Source organism: Camelus bactrianus, chromosome 12 (genome assembly GCF_048773025.1).
Source record: "Camelus bactrianus isolate YW-2024 breed Bactrian camel chromosome 12, ASM4877302v1, whole genome shotgun sequence".
NCBI classification, from domain to species: Eukaryota; Metazoa; Chordata; class Mammalia; order Artiodactyla; family Camelidae; genus Camelus; species Camelus bactrianus.
The window spans coordinates 27,177,046-27,196,966 of NC_133550.1; the positions used below are offsets into that span (position 1 = coordinate 27,177,046).

At 39.9% G+C, this 19,921-nt stretch overlaps 1 protein-coding gene across 8 annotated transcripts in view; it reads right to left on the reverse strand.

The window, feature by feature from the left end:
* Positions 1–19,921, reverse strand: part of GRIP1 (glutamate receptor interacting protein 1) — a 615,139-nt gene that overhangs the window by 116,596 nt on the left and 478,622 nt on the right. The gene's annotated exons all lie outside the window — the stretch shown is intronic.

Below are 19,921 nucleotides of genomic sequence, written 5' to 3' on the forward strand. Positions count from 1 at the left end.
CTTTCCTAGATATCAGCCTTTCCCCTTACTTAGGTTTCTAGCAGAAGCTGGGCATTAGACAATTCAGGAAGGTCCTCTGGGAGGGGACCTGGTGTGCTGGCATTTTATGTACATGCCTGAGACCAGATCCAAATGCTTTTGACATCAGGTGAATCAGTGGCAGGATTAACATACTCTCAGGAGGCTGGAAAAACCTAACTAGATTCTTGTCAGGGTAGAAGATCACCCACCTCACATTCCCACAGAACTGGGCTCTCTAGGTCTGCAGGCTAAGTCATCATTCCTGCGGCAGCATGAATTTAAAAATACATTTACTGAGTGCTAACTATATTCCAGGAACGTCAGAAGGTATCAGAGACTCCAAGATGAAAATGTATTATCCCTTCCTTCTCATAAGCCCGTGGGATCCCTTGCCAAGAAGGCAGGGGGAGTGCGATAGAACCCAGGATTCCACTATGGAAACTTACTCTGTTGAACCGCATGAAGTCTCTAGTTAGTTTTCTTTATAACAGCGGGACACATAATGTTTGCAATCTGCATCCCACCTAATGAAATAATGAAATCTTTAATATAGTAGGGTCAAAGTGCTTATAAAAACATTGGGATATCTTTCCAGATTTCTAGGAAGATTACCCAAGTATGTCAAAAAGTATGTCAAGTATGTCACGATCCACAGAAGGAGACTGAATCTCCCTGTCCATAGGACTGTCTGCAGGAAGGTAACTATCGTTACCAAGTCTCTATGGTACATGTCAAGGGAGTGATGTGAGACCTACGGGGACCAGAGGAGGTTGAGCAAGGTGAGCTGGGATGGCTGGGATGAGCTTATTCGGTGAGACAGAATTTGAACTGAATGTTTCTCAGCTGCTTTTATTTCAATGGGCTCCAGGAAAAGAAAACTATTTTAGCAAGCACTGCTTTCCAGCATTACCCATGTGGCAGTTATCTCCACATCACAGAAGGGGATCTACAAATGCTAACGCTTAATTGATCATTAGCCTTCTCTGGCAATTGTTTTCCATAATAAATGTTTCCGCACTACAACATCAGGAAGCGCACACTGCCTTGTGGTGTTAAGCCTATGTCCCCAGCTGCCACCCCGTTCTATCCACAGAGAGCCTTCTGAAAAGCCCGAGTCCAAAAGCCCTGGCCCAATTCCAAGATATCTCATAAGATATATAGGAAAAATAAAAGCAAGCAGACAGGGCAGATGAATGGGGCACCCTTATTTACGAAAGTGTAAGAGAGAAAAATGGACTGTGTCAAAATAAGAAAAATAAACAGAAGAAAAATCAGAAAGAAATAATCAAGAGCCCATCCCCTGACAGAAGATTAGTTTATTCCACTGAAGTGAAGCAGGGTTGAGAAAAATGGATCATGCAGATATAAATTATTCATGGTTAAAGACATCTTAGTCATTAAGATATTTACACCCTCACAGAAGCCCTTGCACACTGTGTTGATTTATGGGCTATGTAATTACATAAGATACACTGATGACTGTTTGCATGGGAAACATTTTGGGTTTTTTATTTTGTTAATCAGTTTTCCCACTTTGAGCCTGCATTTCAATCAGAGCACCAGGCTTGATTAGAACCTCCGGGGTGGGGGGTGGGGGTAGCAGAAAGACTAGGCTGGGTAATAGCTTTGCCTGCCTTACATTCCTTCAGATAAAAAGTACCTTTGGGAGACTTTTCAACTTACCCACTAGTTAAAAGTATTTTTATTAGTGATAGCCTATTCAAATAATGGTATTAATAATTTCAGCCCTTGTCAGAGGAGCTAAACTCCAATAAATATTTTTTTAACTCTAAACAAATGCTGGTTTATTTTTGTCTATTGAAATACACTATTCGGAACATATTCCCATAAAACAAAAAAAATGTACCTTCCATATTTAAATAAGCCTATTTGAAATCCTAAGTTTTTCCTGGGCAGCTAAAGGGGGAACTTGAACAGCTACTGTATTGGAAGAAGGGTCCAAACAGTGCAACTGAAATTCAGTAATACGTCCCATGTTAACTTGAGTTTCACTAACGCATGATTTGTGATTGACTTTCATTCTCTGCAGCAGCCTCACTCTAGTAATTTTATTAACTTTGGAATATCTTGACACCCTCCCTCCTCTTCCATTTTACAGGACTGATTTTTCTTTTGTACCCTGATAATAAGGTTTCAGTGTTTTAAAATTTTTCATTTAAGCATAACAAATATATGGAGAAATGCATAAATTGTAAGTTTAAAGCTTGATAGCTTTTCATAAACTAAACAGATCTAACCTAGAAATAGAACAATACCAGCATCAAAGAATCCCCACACATGTTCCTTTAAATCACTCCCCTGACTCACAGGTAACCACTGTCTTGACATCTAGCAGCATAGTTTAATATTACTTACTTCCTAACAAGACTCTGTACTCTTCTGTATCTGGCTTCTTTTGCCTAATACTATGTTTGTAAGACTCATGTATATGGTTAGGGGTAGTTTTAGATCATCCATTCTCATTGCTATATAATATTCCACTGGATGAATCAGCCATAATTTATTCATTTTACTACTTAGGTATTTTCTGTTTTCTGGCTAATACAAATATTGATGCTATGAACACTCCAGTATGTCTTTTGGTGAACACAGGCATGCATTTCTATGGAAGTCATAACTAGGAGTGGAACTGTTGGGCTGCAGGGTGTGAATATGTTCGGCTTAGGTAAATACTATCAAAGAGCTTTCCAAGCATTGTATAAATTCATCCTCTCATTAATAGGGAATGAGAGTTCCAGTTGCTCCATATGTTTGTCAGCTCTTGCTGTGGTCAGTCTTCTCCATCATAGGCATGGAGTGGCATCACTTTGTGGTTTCAATTTGCATTTCCCTGATGACTAAAGTGTCGAGCAATCTTCCATGGCTTACTGGCCATCTGGATACCTTCTTTTTACAAAGTGTCTGTTCAAACTTCCCCACCCCAACTTTCTGTTAGGTTGTCTGGTTTACTGATTTGTGGGAATTCACAAAAACTTATTCTGATATCAGTGCTTTATTGAGTATATGTTTTGCAAATTATTTCCCCCCCTCGATGGCTTACCATTTCAGAATCTTAATGGTGTCTTTTGATGAAGATAAGTTCTTAGTTATTCTTTTTTAAATTTTATGGTTAGTATTCTTTGATATGTTTAAGAAATCTTTGCTTCCTGTACAGTCATGATGATGTTCTCCTATGTTTCTGCTACAGGATTTATTATTTAATTTGCACATGTAGATCAGAAGTCCATCTAGAATTGATTTCTGTATATGATGTCACTATATATTTTCTTCACATGGATATAGCTGACCCATCACCAATTTTTTTTGAAAAGACCATTTTTCCTCACTGTATTACAATGCCACTCATGTCATAAATTGGATGACTACATATGTACAGTTCTGTTTCTGGACACTGTTTTGTTCTACTGGTCAATTTGTCAGTCTTTCTTATGCCAGCAGGACACTGTCTTAATTACTTTAGCTTGTTAATAGCTTGGGACAGCTGGTAGCATAAATTCTCTGGCTTTGTTGTTATTCTTCAAGACTGCCTTGGCTTTTCTTGGCCCTTTGTAGACTGATGTTTTTATTGTATATGTAGCTCAGGGGAAGCTAGAACCCATTAGCTAAATAAGTGAGGGAGCTTAGGCTCCTGGCTAAGGAATGACAACGTATGAAATAATCATGTTAGGATTTACATGGTGGGTTTCATTATTAAATTTGGTAGACTGCCATAGTTTTCACAGACATTTAAACATGTTTTTTAGAATACTAATAGAAGTCTTCCCACTTAAATTTCTAGGGCTCTGATCTTGTCCCATGGAGATACATGATAAAGAGATTTTAAACTTTTAAAAGAGGGGGTGAGAAAAGTAAGGTCACAGAATTCCTTAAGGAAGTTTCTGAGCACAGGCACAGCGACCTGGGGCACATTTTGTAGACAAGGCTGTGTTCCTTACTGCAAAACCTCTGGAAGCTTTCATTTCCATTGTCAGTACCAAGGTGAGGACTTAAAAAAAAAAAAAAAAGAGGGGGCATGATTCTGTCTACCAGGAGCAAGCTTTCAGGAAACTCACAAAGTTTATGTCCTACTTGCTGTAAAAAGTGTAAAAGCCAAATGAATCTGGCATTTAAGTGACTGATACGAATGGGAAGGTAGAAATATCGGCCACAAAGTGAAAAATCCTTTGGCCTGACGGTTAAAAAGATTTGGCATATACACATGATTCCTGCACAATCATCATTTTCCATATCATCATTTTCCAGAAAGCCTGACTCCCCCTCAGTCTAAAAATAGTCAGTGTCAGGTTTTTCTGAGTTGGATAAGTGATCCACACAGAAAATGGAATGAATCTCCATCAGGTTCTGCTGAGGCAGAGAAACTACTTAAGTAGGAGTAAGTGCCTGCCAGCCTGAAAAAGAATTCTTACTACTCAGGGTTCTTAACCTCCCAAGACTGGGAGGGAACGAACGCTCTGTCAGGAAGAGTTAATGGCTTAATGGCAACATGCAGACTCTCTCTGGCATCCTGGGCTAGGTTCAGCTTTATGGTTACAGTAAAAAAAAAAAAAAAAAAAGGATATCCTAGTCCTCTAGGAATAGATCTGCAATAAGATAAATGAATACCAACCATGCAGAGATCCTAAAAGCCAATTTACTTGTAAGTTGCCAAAAATATACTTAGAAATACTTAAAGCACCTATATTTCTGACTGACCTTGTGGTTTTACAGGACATAAACACAATATTTAAAACAAAACAAAAAACAAAACCAACACTGGGCCAAGTACAGGTCCAAAGACATGGCTGGATTAAAAAAGGAAAACAATTTGACCACTATGCATTCAAACCACTGATGCCTCGTCAATGAAGATGCAAAGAAGCAGGGCATCAACAGAGCAAGGGCACGAAGACGGCCCCCAGCGTGGGCCAACGTGACTGCTGGATAGGAAGACTAGGCACATTGTCCAGTGTCTTGAACCCTGTGGGTCCTCAGTAACACTCATTTATTAATCACAAAGTAAATGAAATTTTAAACAGAAAAGTTTGACCTATTGCTGGAAGGGACAGAAAATAAGCTGGACATCAGAATCAGGACCTAGAGGGGAGGGTATATAGTTCAGTGGTGGAGTGCATGCCTTGCATGCACAAGGTCCTGGGTTCAATTCCCAGTACCTCTGTTTAAAAAAATAAACAAATAAATAAACCTAAAAAAATTACCTCCCCCTGTAAGATTAAATAAAAAAAAAAGAATCAGGACCTAAGAAAGTTTAGACAGGTTGGAATGATGTGAGAATATTTAGAAGTTTTTTTTAACAGGATGAATGAGGATGTGCCTTACGTTTTTACTGTAAGTTTACAAAGTGCTTTGTCTATCATCTTGTTTCTTTGTCGCAACCACCCTGTGGGATGAGCCCGGGCATTTTAAACACTCTCCAGGTGACTCCATTGTTCAGTGAGGGTGCAGAGCTCTTGCTTTATGCGGCAAGCGTGGTTGGCAGGAAGCTGTTTGTTACTAGAGATGTTCAAATAGAGTTTGGTAAGGGAAGTCCTGAAGAAATTCCTGCATTAGATTGTGGTCCAAGCAAATGATGCTGAAATTCAATTACTGCGGTGTTATCAACTTCAGAGAACACTGTCCCCCAGGGGGACTTACATGCCTTCAGAAGCATGTTTTGATCATCTTGCCACCTATTGGGTTAGATGGGTCTTCTGCAGGCATCTGTTTCTTGACAAGGGAGGGCATTTGAAAGTGATAAATAGCACTTTATACTTCCATGAACAGAAATGGAAACAACTCCTGAAATACTTCAAAATACAGAAAACTTCCCTAAACCAGTACAAACAGCAGAAAGTTGAGCCCACTCTTTTGGTGGAAACTTGAGAATCTGTGGAGACCAAGGACATTCTGGACAAATCTGTAGAATGAAGGAAGGCGAGACTCTCTGCCAGAGGGCAAGAGATGGTTCCACTTTGAACCCTTCATCATGGAACCCTGACTTTGATGATGGTGCTGTAATATCACTCAGGGTGTCTTTATTACCTTAAGAAATGCATATAGACCCTTACTTTGGGAGTACACCTGTGGCCTTTTTCCTTGACTATCTTTTTCTCTCCTCACTTAGGAGACAACCTAGATCCTCATACTTCTGATTCCCTATGGAAATCTGGGCTGCAGATACAGTGCCCAGGAGTCTGTGAGAATGTCTGAGAATACTTGAGATGTTAAGAGAGGGAAGGAAAAAGAGGTCAGAGGATTCCTGGAAAATTATGTCTCACTCCTTTAGTCTGAGTAATTTTACCATAACCTGAATCAATAAAAATGTCTGAATGATTAAACACCAGTAATTAACTCAGTGTCTCACTTTCTTCCCTCATACTCAGAATTCTCTTGGGTGCTTAATATTAAATATTTGATGTTCTGGGATTTTTTTTTTTTTTTGGTTCAATAATGCCCTTAGGCCTAACACAATTTTATTTTAAATGACAAGATTTCACTTTCATTTTTAAATATTCTCTGTAAAACTTTTTACTTTTGAAGGGATATTAACTGAGTCTTGCATTTCATTTTCAGAATCTTAAGTTTAGAGCAAAAGACATTGCCCGTTACTTTTTCTGCTGCTTTCAAAACTTTCATCCATACTTAAAACATTGATTGTTTCATAGATTAACTACAATTATTCTCAGTCTTCTGTTCGGTATCATATTAGATTTGTGAGGTTGATTCTAGGTTTAACATGATATTATCTGTGTGATCGTGGGCAATTACTATGACCTCTTTGAGATATTACTTTGTGAAAAACAAGGATAAGGATGTATATGTCACAGGGTGGCTATGACAATTAAATTCTTATTAATAATAAAATGTATAAAGTACCTTGCACAGAGCTTGGCAGACACTAACCACACAAATTGTTAGTTCTCTCCTTCTCCACTGTTTCTTTAGTTAAACCCAGGACATGCTGATGTCATCTGCGCTGCTTAATTTCTTAGTTGGTAAATAAATTACTTTCTTTACTTGACCAGAAAAAGCTAGAGAAAAGTCTCTCAGGTCAAAAAATTAAATTATTATTTATATGCCCCCAGAAGTTTAAGTTAGTGTTTGCACCTATGTAAGAAGTAATGATGTTGTGGTCAGGAGAAAGTTCTAACGGAAAGAGAAAGGATGGCGGGATGAAGGAGCCAGACAGCTTTGTGGTGTATCACTAGTTCGATTTTCATGCATTGTTCCACTTACTTAGCTTTAAGTATTGTAAATGATTTCAATATTACTCTCTCTGCAATTTCAGATTATCTACACTGCTATGGATTGAGTTTTATAATCTATAACTAATGAATCCATATCTTGGACAAGGTACTAAAAAAAACACCTACACATGGAGCCTCTGAACTACACAAATTATGAAAATTAAATTAATTTTCTTTTTTTTCCACAGGTGGGATATTTAATATTCCTGCCAGATGATAACTTCAGCTTGACTGACCACACTAAAACATCTTAGGTCCTGCATATGCCCTCCCAAATGTGGGAGTTCTGCTGGAAAGGCTGCCAAGCTTTTACTATAATTCTGATTGGATACTAAAGCTTAAGTGAAGCAAATTGCACAGGTGAAGGTACCACTCAGCACAAAACTGTCCTTTAAGGAACTCAACAGATGTGTTCAAGTTACGGAAATCACTTCCGAGAAGTAGGAGGTAGCAGTCACCCAAAGCAGGTCTCCTCGGTGTGAGCCATCTAGACAATCTTGTCTGTACCAAAACTTCAAAGGGTCCTAAGAAGCAGGCAACCTACAGTGACGAACCCAAGTGCATACGGCAAAAAGGCTGGTGGGATTTTACATGAGTGCTGCTGAAATATTACTTGATTACTTGACCCATTTCTTGTGAATTAATAATTACCATTCCTTACTACCCTCTGAGACAGTGTGTGAGGCTTAATTTTTTTCACCTCTTGAGAGGTACAAACTTAAACCAGTGAGCTGAAAGTGTCAGGTCTCAATACTCTGATGGTTCAAATAAATGTGCTGGTTCAAATATCTGATGCTTATCTGAAACAACACCTAGGAGAGTCTAAGAGAATCTTCCTTGTACCAGTGCCTACAAAGCTGAGGCCCCTCTGGACGGTCTGGAACATGACGGGGGATGGACAATGAGTATGGATGATACAATTGATTTACACCCCCAATTAGCAGCAACAGCTGTAACTATAAAGAAGCCCGGGGTCCTCAAATGACCTACAGAACACCATGCTTTCAACCAGCCATGACACCACAGCAGGGCACAACTTTCAAAAGCCATATAATTAGGGGCTTCTTTCGTAAAGACTCATATTTGCTCTTTGGTTAAAACAAGGGTCTTGTAAAATAAGAGGGCTGGTCTTTAGCAAGTGGTGTTGGGAAAGCTGGACAACTACATGTAAATCAATGAAGTTAGAACACTCCCTCACACCACACACAATAAACTCAAAATGGCTTGAAGACTTAAACATAAGACACTGTAAACCTAGAAGAAAACATAGGCAAGACATTTTCTGACATAAATCTCAGCAATGTTCTCCTAGGGCAGTCTACTCAGGCAATAGAAATAAAAGGAAAAATAAACAAATGGGACCTAATTAAACTTATAAGCTTTTGCACAGCAAAGGAAACTATAACCAAAACAAAAAGACAAACTAAGGGAGAAAATATTTGCAAGTGATATGACTGACAAGGGCTTAATTTTCAGAATATATAAACAGTTCATACAGCTGAATAACAACAACAAAAAACCCAATCCAAAAATGGGCAGAAGACCTAAACAAGCAATTCTCCAATGAAGACATACAAATGGTCAATAGACACATGAGAAAATGTTCAATATCACTAATTATCAGAGAAATGCAAATCAAAACTACAATGAGGTATCACCTCACACCAGTCAGAATGGCCATCATTCAAAAGTCCACAAAAGATAAATGCAAGAGAGGCTATGGAGAAAAGGGAACCCTCCTACACTGTTGGTGGGAATGTGGTTTGGTGTAGCCATTATGGAGAACAGTTTGGAGATTCCTCAAAAAACTAAAAACAGACCTGCCTTATGATCCAGCAATCCCTCTCCTGGGCATATATCTGAAGGGAACTCTAATTTGAAAAGATACATGTACCCCAATGTTCATAGCAGCATTATTTACAATAGCCAAGACATGGAAATAACCTAAATGTCCATTGACAGATGACTGGATAAAGAAATTGTGGTATATTTATACAATGAGATACTACTTAGTCATAAAAAAGAATAAAATAATGCCACTTGCAGCAATATGGATGGATCTGGATATTGTCACACTAAGAGAAATAAGCCAGAAAGAGAAAGAAAAATACCATATCACTTACATGTGGAATCTAAAAAAAAAAAAAAAAAAAGACACAAATGAACTTATTTATAAAAGAGATAGTCACAGACCTAGAAAACAAACTCATGGTTACCAGAAAGAAGAAGGAGTGGGGAGGGATAAATTGGGATTTTGGGATTAGCAGATACCAACTACTATATATAAAACAGATAAACAACAGGCCCTACTGCATAGCACAGGGAATTATATTCAATATCTTGTAGTAGCCTGTAACGAAAAAGAATATGAAAAGGAATATGTATGTGTGTGTGTGTGTATAACTGAACTACTATGGTGTACACTAGAAACTAACACAACATTGTAAACCAACTATACTTTAATTTAAAAAAAGTAATAGGAGGGCTGGACACAAGGTGAGACAGTCCACTTTGTACTCTGATTCCAGTACTTCCCAATCTTCAAAGAACCAGAGAGAAATAATTTGTTGCTTGAATACCACTGCCCCTTCTTTGTTATTTCACTTTATTTTTTAACATATTTTTCCACTTGTGGGCAGTTTATTATGCAGGATTCTTCTCAAGTAGCACTTATCCGGGATGTTTATGTTTGTGTTTAGTATTACTATTATTTTTTAATTGAAGTATAGTCAGTTCACAATGTTGTGTGAATTTCTGGGGTACAGCATAAAATTCAGTCATACACACACATATATTTGTTTTCCTAAAAGGTTACTCTAAGGTATTGAATACAGTTCCCTGCCAGTGCATCTTCTTTGGGGGAGTCTGGGAGACTCCCTGCAAGTCTGGATTTCCAGTCTAATGTTTACTGTTAGACTCTGGAGCTATGGTGCTCCAGAATCACTGCAAATAGCTAATGAAAAGTTAGGCAAAAAATCAACTGTGGGGATCGGCCAATGAGTGACAGAAAGCCCTTCCATATAGCCCTGTGGGATTCAGGCACTCTGATGCTTTCATCTATAACCTGGAGGAAATGCTTCTTCAAGGGAAGAGAAAGGAAGGGAAGGGGGTGTCGAGGAAAGGGGAGAGGAGGAGGAGGAAGGGAGAGAAAAGAGAAGGGGAGGAAAGAAAGAATGAATAAGATTATCAAGATAGGAATACAAATTGGTTACTTAAGGCTTTACTGCATCTTTTACTACTACTTCTGGAGTTCTTCAGAGAAGAGTAAATATTTACTCTCAATTTAGTGAAATAAGCTGACATGCTGTTTTTGAGCTGTTTGCATTTCGTTCATTCAACAAATATTTAATGTGCACCTTTTCTGTGCCTCAGACATACACTGTGCATACAGTGCTATATATATATATATGTATAATATCCCTGTCTCTGCCCTTATGGTGCTTACAGTTTAGTGAAGGAGACAGCAGGTTAGCTCACCAGCAAATCAGCATTTTAACGGTGATAATTACTGGTAGGAAAAATAAGAGTTCCTTGGGTAAGTAAAACAGGGAGACCCAGTTTAGATAGGGTGTCACGGAAGTTTTCTCTGAGGGAGTGACATTAAGGATATGCACAAAATACTGGGTAAAGAATGTGTGTTTGCCCATGTGCGGGGGTTGGAGAATTACTTCTGAGGCAGAGGGAACAGAACTTGCAAAGTCCCTGAGGATAGGAGCCTGGTATGTGGGAAGAGCTTAAAAAAGAGCCTTGGGAGTCAGAGAAAAGAGTTTCTAGAAAACCGTGGAGAGCTGAGATTGGGGAGGCAGCTCTGGAAACAGCATGCAGGGATTCCCAGGCACTGAACAGAGCTTAATTTTATCTGGAATTTAGTGCATGACACTGAATGAGAGTGACATGATTCCATGTCTGCTCTGTAAGGGTCTCTGGGGCTTATGTGTGAGCATGGATTTGGATGAAGTGGGAATGAAGAGTGGAGACAGGCCCGGGCTGGGAGGTGACTGGGAGCAAGAGGGTGGCATCTGGGAGTAAGAGGCAAGTGACTCAGGAAGGAAGCGGGCAGGGCACAGCCATTCCAGGAAAGACACAGCAGTTCACACCAAGATGGTAAAAGGTTCAACTCCCATTAGGCCTTGAGGCCCAAGATAGTGGGAGATTTGACTTCCAGTAGACCTTGAGCTTCATTACACACTCACTGTAATATATTAGCATGGTGAGGTGCACGTCCACAGGTGCCATGACAGTTTCAAGGCTGGCCATAAGAGGTCAAAAAGTGAGCAGCGGCCCAATTCCTGGAAATCTCAGCTCCTTCTCAAAAGTAGTTGGAATAATCTTCCCACTTGTTAGCATGTGAAATTACCGAGCCCATAAAAACTAACAACCGGCACGTCTCGTGGCCGCTCTCCCTTCTGAGTGAGATGGCCCACACTGTCTAGGGAGTGTGTGTCTATTGAGGACCCAACCCCCACACCTCATGGTCTTTCTCTTGCCTTCTGAAACAGCCTGGACTCTGTATATGGAGTATGTATCTCTCTGAATAAATCTACCTTTACTCAACTGTGGCTCCCTCTTGAATTCCTTACTGTGCAAAGCCAAGGACATGCACTTGGCAGGATGCGTTCCAGGGACTTAACCGAGACCTGGGACACGTCCATCCCCTCATGCCACATTCTTTTTCCTGTATCACAAAGACAACTGTAGGGAAAGTGAGAATGGAGATGAGCAGGGTGACTGGCAGAGGAGAGATGGACCCTCTGGCAGAGCGACGTGTGAGTCAGGGAGGGAAGGAGGACCCAGGGTTCTGATCTGAGAACTGCTCAGACAGAGGCACTAATGCCTGAGATGGGGAAGATGGGAGGGGAACAGGCTAAGGGGAGAATTCAAGTTCAGTTCTAAACATTTAGCTTTAAGAATTGTCATGTAAATGTTGCAATAGACTGTGCTAATGGTTAAATTGCTTTAAGCAAAGGTTCTGGAATCAGACGTAACAGGCTGAATTCTGGCTCTGTTCTTTTCTACCAGGGTAAGTTCTTCTTTTTTCTAATTCCTGAAATGGGGATACCTATGCCTCTCTTTTATGGTAAAAATACAATGAGATAATGTTTATAAAATGCCTTGCACATAATAGGCACTTAGTAAATGGTAGTTACTATTACTGTAATTTGCTAATAGCAGCATATTATGTTAGAGAAAAGACTGAATTTTGACCTTTATAAACTGTGTCATCCAAGCATATAAGGAATCTCAGATTTCTATTTTTTAAAACAGCCTAAAACCCTCCTTTCCGACCTCACGATGTATATAAAAACAATAATTATTACTCCAACGTCTTTGACTTAGTCTTGAACCCACAGGTCCCACTGATAGGTGATGAGAAGCCCTGGAATGAAAGATTCCTTTTTGTACCACAAGGAGGAGAAGATCAGACATGTTCACAGTCTGTGACCACAGGAGCTCTGTAAAAAAACAGCACTGGGAAGAGAATAGTGAGTTAGGGGAAAGGCTTTTTTAAGGCCAGTCTCATGTACATTCACTGAGAAGGAACAAAAAGTTCCCTAAGAAGTTCAAATGTTAACTATGAAGGTCTTACCTAATATTCCAGAACTGCAACCTTCAACGTTCAACATTAAATGTGTGATGACCATGAAGCCTGGAAAACCCTCTGTGTTTTCTAAGAATGTATTTTGGTTTGTTCAATGAAATTGTAAATGAATTCACTAGCCTCGTGTGAACTGATCTATCATGGAAATTGTGTGGATTCTTATATTAAAATCAGTAAGTGTCTGACTCCCACGGTCCACATAATCCTTTCCAGCTTTCTCAAAAAACAAGAGGAAACTTGGTTTCCTTAACAGGTAATAGAAGGAGAAACTAAGATGTTGTGAAGTACACTAAAAACAAAAAACGCTCTAAAAACAGGAGACATTATTTTGAACATTATTAAGTTTAGGGGAAAGATAGGTGCAACATCAAAGACTCCTCATTTACTTGTTCATTCATTTACTCAGTCAACCGAGAAATAAACCGCATCTTCCACTTATAGGGCACTGCAGAGGATACAGTGTGGGCAGGAAATAGCCCCTGTCCTCGAGGAGATTATAACTCATCAGGGAGCGATAGTGATATATACAAATAACTAGACTACCACACTGATGGGGTAAAGACTAGTTTTTACAAAAGAGACGTTGTGGGAGTTAAGATGATACAGGGATTGATGCCAGCTGGTTTTGCCAGTCTAGCTTCAAGAAGTAGGAATACATTTGAAAGACTGACATAGGAGAGTGAGAAAGCTCACATAAAAACAATAATAACAACAACAATGAAGCCATATTTTAAAATTTCTATGTGTTCCAGGAATGCACCAAGTACTTTAAATGTATTAGTAACTTCAAACATCACAGTTACCATAGGAAGAAGCTACTATGACCAGTTCCCATTTTACAGATGGGGAAACTGAGACTTAGAAAGGTCATCCACCTAGTAAGTTGAGAGCCAGGAACCAAGCTTGGGTCCTTTACATCACCACACTACAACGTCTCTAGGTAGGATGAAAGTCATGAGGAAACACAGTAAATGTGGTAAATACAGAAAACATGGTAAAACACTGGTCACAAATTATTAAATGTCCAGTGTGGCTGAAGCACACGGTTTTCTAGGAATACAACAAAAAACAAACCTCGAAAGGTAGGTCTGGAAAAGCTTGGGTAAGATCTTAGTGTCAGACTAAAGACTTGGGACTTTATTTTATAGCTAACCGGTGGGGAGATGCCCCAAAATTGTAGGAATAGGTGATAACATTGGGAGAGAGTATTTTCAAAGAAAGAAAAGTAAATCAGTTGAGAGAAAAATTTTGGAATGGTTCTCTGCATTTTACTTGTTCTAAAATAAAACAATTCTTCAAGACGTGTGGTCCGCTGAGTAGTTAATTATTGGATGTTTCTTGCGAATTAGTCTATTAGATGTTATAGTATTTCAAGTGGGATTAATGCTGAAATACCCCACAGAGAGCAGGTGAAAACCTACTGGCTTTTCCCTTTCTTATTTTACTGCTACCGACACAACATCTTCAGGTGCTGACAGCTATATGTTACAGAAGGAGGATGTTGGGTACTGGTGTGTTCTCAAGGCAATTTATATTCAAAGTTTGACCTCAATCTGCTTCAGAGAATTCACAGTAGAGAAATTCTTCATTCATCTTAAATTAAACCAGAGGGTCCTTATCAAAATGCCCTGACCTCCTGACTTCATGAAGACAGATTCAGGGCAGTTTCTACCATTACCCTGTGGTTATGAAGCCTGTGTCATAAATACAATCCAGGAGGCAGGGGCGCTTAACAGTGAGTGTTATCATGTGAGCAACTGCACCCTAGCCATCTTCAGTGACAAGCAGTGATATAGTTTACTCCCTTGCTTTAATGACTGTTGGAGTTAATCTGATACCCTAACACACTACTATACCAAAAATGATCCTAAAAATAATAATTTAAATAATACTTTTACTATAGAGCAGGCACTGAAGTGGATGCTGTTGAACAAAGATAACTAAAATCTGGAGAAAAGAGTTCGTAGAAGAGTTTCATGCCTAACGGGGAACCTAAGGCCTTCTGTTTCTTTAAGGTTATATCCTATAGTTGTGCTATAATGATTAATGGAAGATCTAAAGAAGGGTAATTTTTCCCCAGTGAAATATTGTTTGAAGCTCATTTTACAACGAGGAATATACAATTAGTATCCAACCACAGAGGAAAGCAATCTTGATTAGTACTTTGGTAGTACTCTAAAAGGATGGCCTAGAATTGACCTCATAATCACTCGAAGTGCTTGTCTGCAACTCCTCTCAAAAGGAAAAGCAACTCTAGTCTACCTAACACATGTACCCGACCTCAGAGAAACATATCGTGTGAAGAGAGATTTCCCCTGATAGGGTTCAGTCAGTTTTTCATCTTTCTAAAATACACTAGATTAAAGGGCTAATTTCCTCCTCAAGGGACATGTTTAATTTTAGAAGCATAATATACAATCTGAAAACGAGGGAATGTTAACCAACTTCCCATTAATTTATTAAATGTCTCAGAATGCTGAGACCAAGATTCTTAGACAGTGATCTCACAGTGGTATGTTGGCCTTATGCCTACTCTGGGAACGCTGGAAAACCATCTCAGGAAAATTTGTAACTGTCAACGGGACTGCCGGGGTTGACGTGATTAACAAAGGAAACAATCAACTTTCCTTTTTTAAATAGAAGGAAGGTCCCCGACTAGGAGTTCCTGTTCCGAGTAGTCAACATTCTTCTCTATTTACCTTCACATTTTCCGAAACAACAACATGAGGGCCTCTGGGAGGAGTGTGAAGACTTCTGGCAGAGTATCAGAGGTGAGAGCTGAGATTCTCCCCATAACCCATTTGCACAGCCCACTCACTCGGTCCCTGTCTTCTGAGCCATGGCGGCCCCACACTCTGTTCCCTGCTTGCTCATGCTTGTTACACCCTGATTGTTTCTTGGGGCTAGAGGGGCAGGCAGGTACCTTGAAGGCTCATCCCTAATAAGTTAGTTTTTAGTTTCTGGATCCCTGAAATAATTTGGATAGTCTGACTCTAGTGGAAGAGGTACTCACGGACATTTTTAAGTACCTGAGTAACACTCATGTAAGAATACAGAATTCTGTAGGATGTCATTCAGGCACTCCTTCTAGAAGTTTAATATTATTTTTGGTGCAAAGAGGATGAGTAGTGGTGTTGGAATTGGGGTAACATGGACTAGTAATTTAACATCTTCCTTTTCCCTAAGGTCCCATTTGACTATATTTTAGGTGATATTTATTGTGATAGAATCTAAAGGGTCTTTTCAATCTACAAGTGAGAACCACTGTTTCTCTCTTGTAACATGAGGGGACTAGACTTAAACAGTGGTTTAAGCTGTAATCATTTTAATTCAGTATGAACAACAGTTAAATGTTATTTGAAACTATTTTTATTTTTAATTTTTTGCTTTGGAGTTACAGTTACATCAATTTTTAAAAAACGGAAACTTCTGAAATCTTTTAAGAGAAGTTACTAAATTCACAGAGTCATTGGATATTAGAGCTGGAAGGACCTTTGAAAAATGAAATGCAAAGCATAGCCAAGAGCCAGTTATGATAACACCAATAAACCTGCATACTTTTTGGTTGCAATGAAATTAATCATCTCTTCTGATGACTCATCACATTCAAATTCATCCCTGATAAAAACAATTGCTTGAAAATGACTATTTTGTGTGTGCTTAGGATTGAATGTAAGTAAGGCCTATCCATACAGCTGGGCAAAGATGTAATCCATTTGGGCATTTCTAAGAAAAGGGTAATATTTTTCTCAGTATCCTTGGTTTTGCTTGCTGGCTTAGTCCAGGAAAATTGAAAGAAATAGAAGGAAAGGTTTGAAGCCAAACAAAGAAATAGTCAGAGAGAATCACAGACTTACAGGAATTCATAAAAATACCACAGGTAGATTAAGAGGTTTTGTGACTCAAAGATGCATAAGGTCATTCTGCAGTGTAAGATGATGTTATGAAATCACTTCATTCTAAACCTACAGCATAAACCCTGGTGTTTTGCTATACTGTATGCATACCCACTTAATGACGATTAGTCGTAAGAACAGCTAATCTATGGGTGAACGCACTGCTCAGTCCACCGTTATCATTAAGAGCCGCCTATGTATATCTGAAGCCTCCATGTGAGGGGCAATAGAAATCAGCCAGGAAAAAAAAAAAGACGTTTACGAACGTCGCCACTGAATTTATGGAACCCAGCCGCACAAGAGAAAAATTCATCAATAACTAAGACAATGTAAATACCCTCAAGAGTTGCCAAGAAAGTGAAATAGGAGTTCAAAAGGGAGAGAAAATGAGAGACTGAGGACACCAAATAGCAGCAGGGTGAGGAAGGGAGGTGGACGGACTTGAAGAGATATATACGTATGTACAGTGTATTTCTGAAAGGTTTATGCATGCGAACAGTAAATATTGGGAACAATAGTGGGGGAAATTCGTGACATTTGGGAGAAGTATTTCAAATGTTATCTTTCCATCTTTATTATCAACCACAATAGTTTGTAGGTTACATTTGACCTCTACTAAAATGACCTAGATTTCTGTCTCTTAGTAAGAAAGCTTGATAAATTACACTACAGTTAGCCTTGTTTAATATGGCCAACAAGAAATCCATAGGAATTGCAGGACCAGCAACCCCCCTCCCAGCTCTTCCCATGGAAGAAAGTGGAAAGTTATAAAATAAAAAATTGATGGAGAATCTTGTAATTGTTAAAAATCCTGAGTTAAGGTATAAGCCAGCACAGATCTGGTATGATCTGCCCCTCCTGACTCCGTAACACTGGCCTAAGGATTGATGTTTCGAACGATGGCCCTGAGAACTGTGTGCTCCTCTGCCCAAGTATCTTTAATTTAATATATATTCTTAAAAACATATTTTAGAAATATTTTCAGCAAAGGTTTAAACAAAATAAGTTTTCTGAGGAATTCTAGAAAATAAAGTCATCCAGACACATCATTTATCAAACATTCTTTCTAAAAAGGACATCAGATTTCTCCTGCCTCTCCCCAAATGTCTGCATTTCTCACTTCTCCCACTGAAGGATAAGAAACCCTACAACTGAACTGAAAGGCTTGAAGTCAGCCTCAAATCACTAAATCCAATTTTCGATGCCAGTTGTTTATAATCCTTCTTTCTCATCACATTTTGCTCCCCTTCTGCCCAAAATTTAAACTAACTGAAGGATAAACCTGAGAGTAAGGGCTGTTTCCTTTACTTTTTTGATATCCCCTAAAGTGCTCAACATGAGGCTGGGCACATAGCTCAATCTTTCGTCAATCTTTCTTTAGTTAGGTTCTGTTGAGCTTTATTGTCTGGGGCTCTTTGCTTTATAGGTTGTTTTATCTGGAAAATGCATCACTGTAGCTTGTGGAGAGGAGGGAGTGTGGAGGAGACGCTTAAACTAGGAGTAACTTCTTTTGTAATTCAAAGTCTTTCCCAGTCTCTCCAGGAAAGACTACAGCATCAAAATAACCTCATTATCCTTTCTCTCTTGCATCTGTGGGACAACCCTCTCAGGCTTGTCCAAGTTATTGAAATGAAAATTGCAGGAGAGCTCCTGGAGGAAAGTGGTCATTTCATATTTATTCTTGTACTTCCAGCATCTCCATCAACTTAAATCACAGATCACAAACATTTACTAAATGAACAATTTGTTTTTTGAAGGAGAGACCCAATAGGCACCTGAAGATGTCTGTTGAGGAAATTCCCTCTGTGCCAAAGAAGAAATAATCCTCAAGAACTGGCAGCCAAGAACATCCAGAAAGATCTCAGACCCAGAGTCTGCTACTGTCTCCAAGTCAAGTGCCTGCAAACATGTTGGTCTTTGCCAATGCTGCCTCCAAGCTCTAGCAATCCTGTCAAACCTACTTAATTCTACCTTTCAGCACTTTTCCTCACCTTTTTGCCCAACTCATTGCCTCTAGCACAAAACCTAAAGCAAGTTTAACGAATATGCTTCTAAGCAACACTCAGATACTCCACAAAGTAGACAAGCTAGAAACAGAAATTGGCAAGAAATATGCTAGAAGCCTTGTCTTTTTCTTCTTAGCCCTTTCTTGGGAAGGCAGATGTAGGCAGGGCCAAGTCCTCACCATGCCTCTTGGTGATCCTTACCCCTGGCTACCACTGGGGGCTCTGCTGGTCTCAAGGCCTTAAAACACACTGGGCCTCTTCAAAATGCCAATAGTGGTGTGGGAAAACAGGAAACACTTTCGTATCACCCCCCCAGCATCAACCCAGCATCAACCCAGCAGCCACCCAGTGGTCAGAGAGGAAGGGAACGGAAGGCTGCACGGGACTCTCCCTGAGGTGGTTGCCCAAGTGCAGAGGAAGAGGTGGTGGGCGAGTGGGCGAATTCTTCCCTGCGAGGCTGGCTCATCTGCAGGGGCTCTGCCTTAACCACGCTTCCGCCTCGCTGAAGCCCAGACTGAGGGAGTTGGAGTGGGCAGCATCATGGCCCTTCCAGGGCTACCTTCCCCGACTCTGTGGGTTCCACAGTCCTGCTTTTGGTGGACCCCCAGTGCTGACCCCACCACTGCCTCCAGGCCGACCCCTCTCCCCACGGCCTGGCCTGAGGATGCTGTCAGTGCGACCACCAAGGCCCCAGGAGGGGAGGGCGCTTGGTGAGGAGGGAGCATGCCTGAATCGGCACTCTCGGGTCTGGGTGGTTGGTGGCACTGATAACTGCCTTGTAATAGGCACTGCTAGTCTCCATTTGACAGATGACGTAACAAAGGCACAGGGAAATCAGTAACATGGTCCAAAGTCATAGCTAGAAATCAGTAGAGCTGAAAACAGAACCCAAATCACCTAACTCAAAAACCCTATAAAAAAAAGTAAAAAGAGAAAGAAAAGAAGGAGAAAGAGAAGACAAGAGAAAGGAAGAATGGAGGGAAGAAAGTTCACTCGATTCCTGACCTTTCCATGTCAAGGGCATATCATACCACTTAGTGTGCTAAGGACTCCTTAACTCTCACACTTTAAGGCTTGCAAGAAACCTCACACCTCTCTAAGACATTTCAGGCCAGCAGACAGATTGGGAATACCTTCAAGCAACGTTGTTCTGCA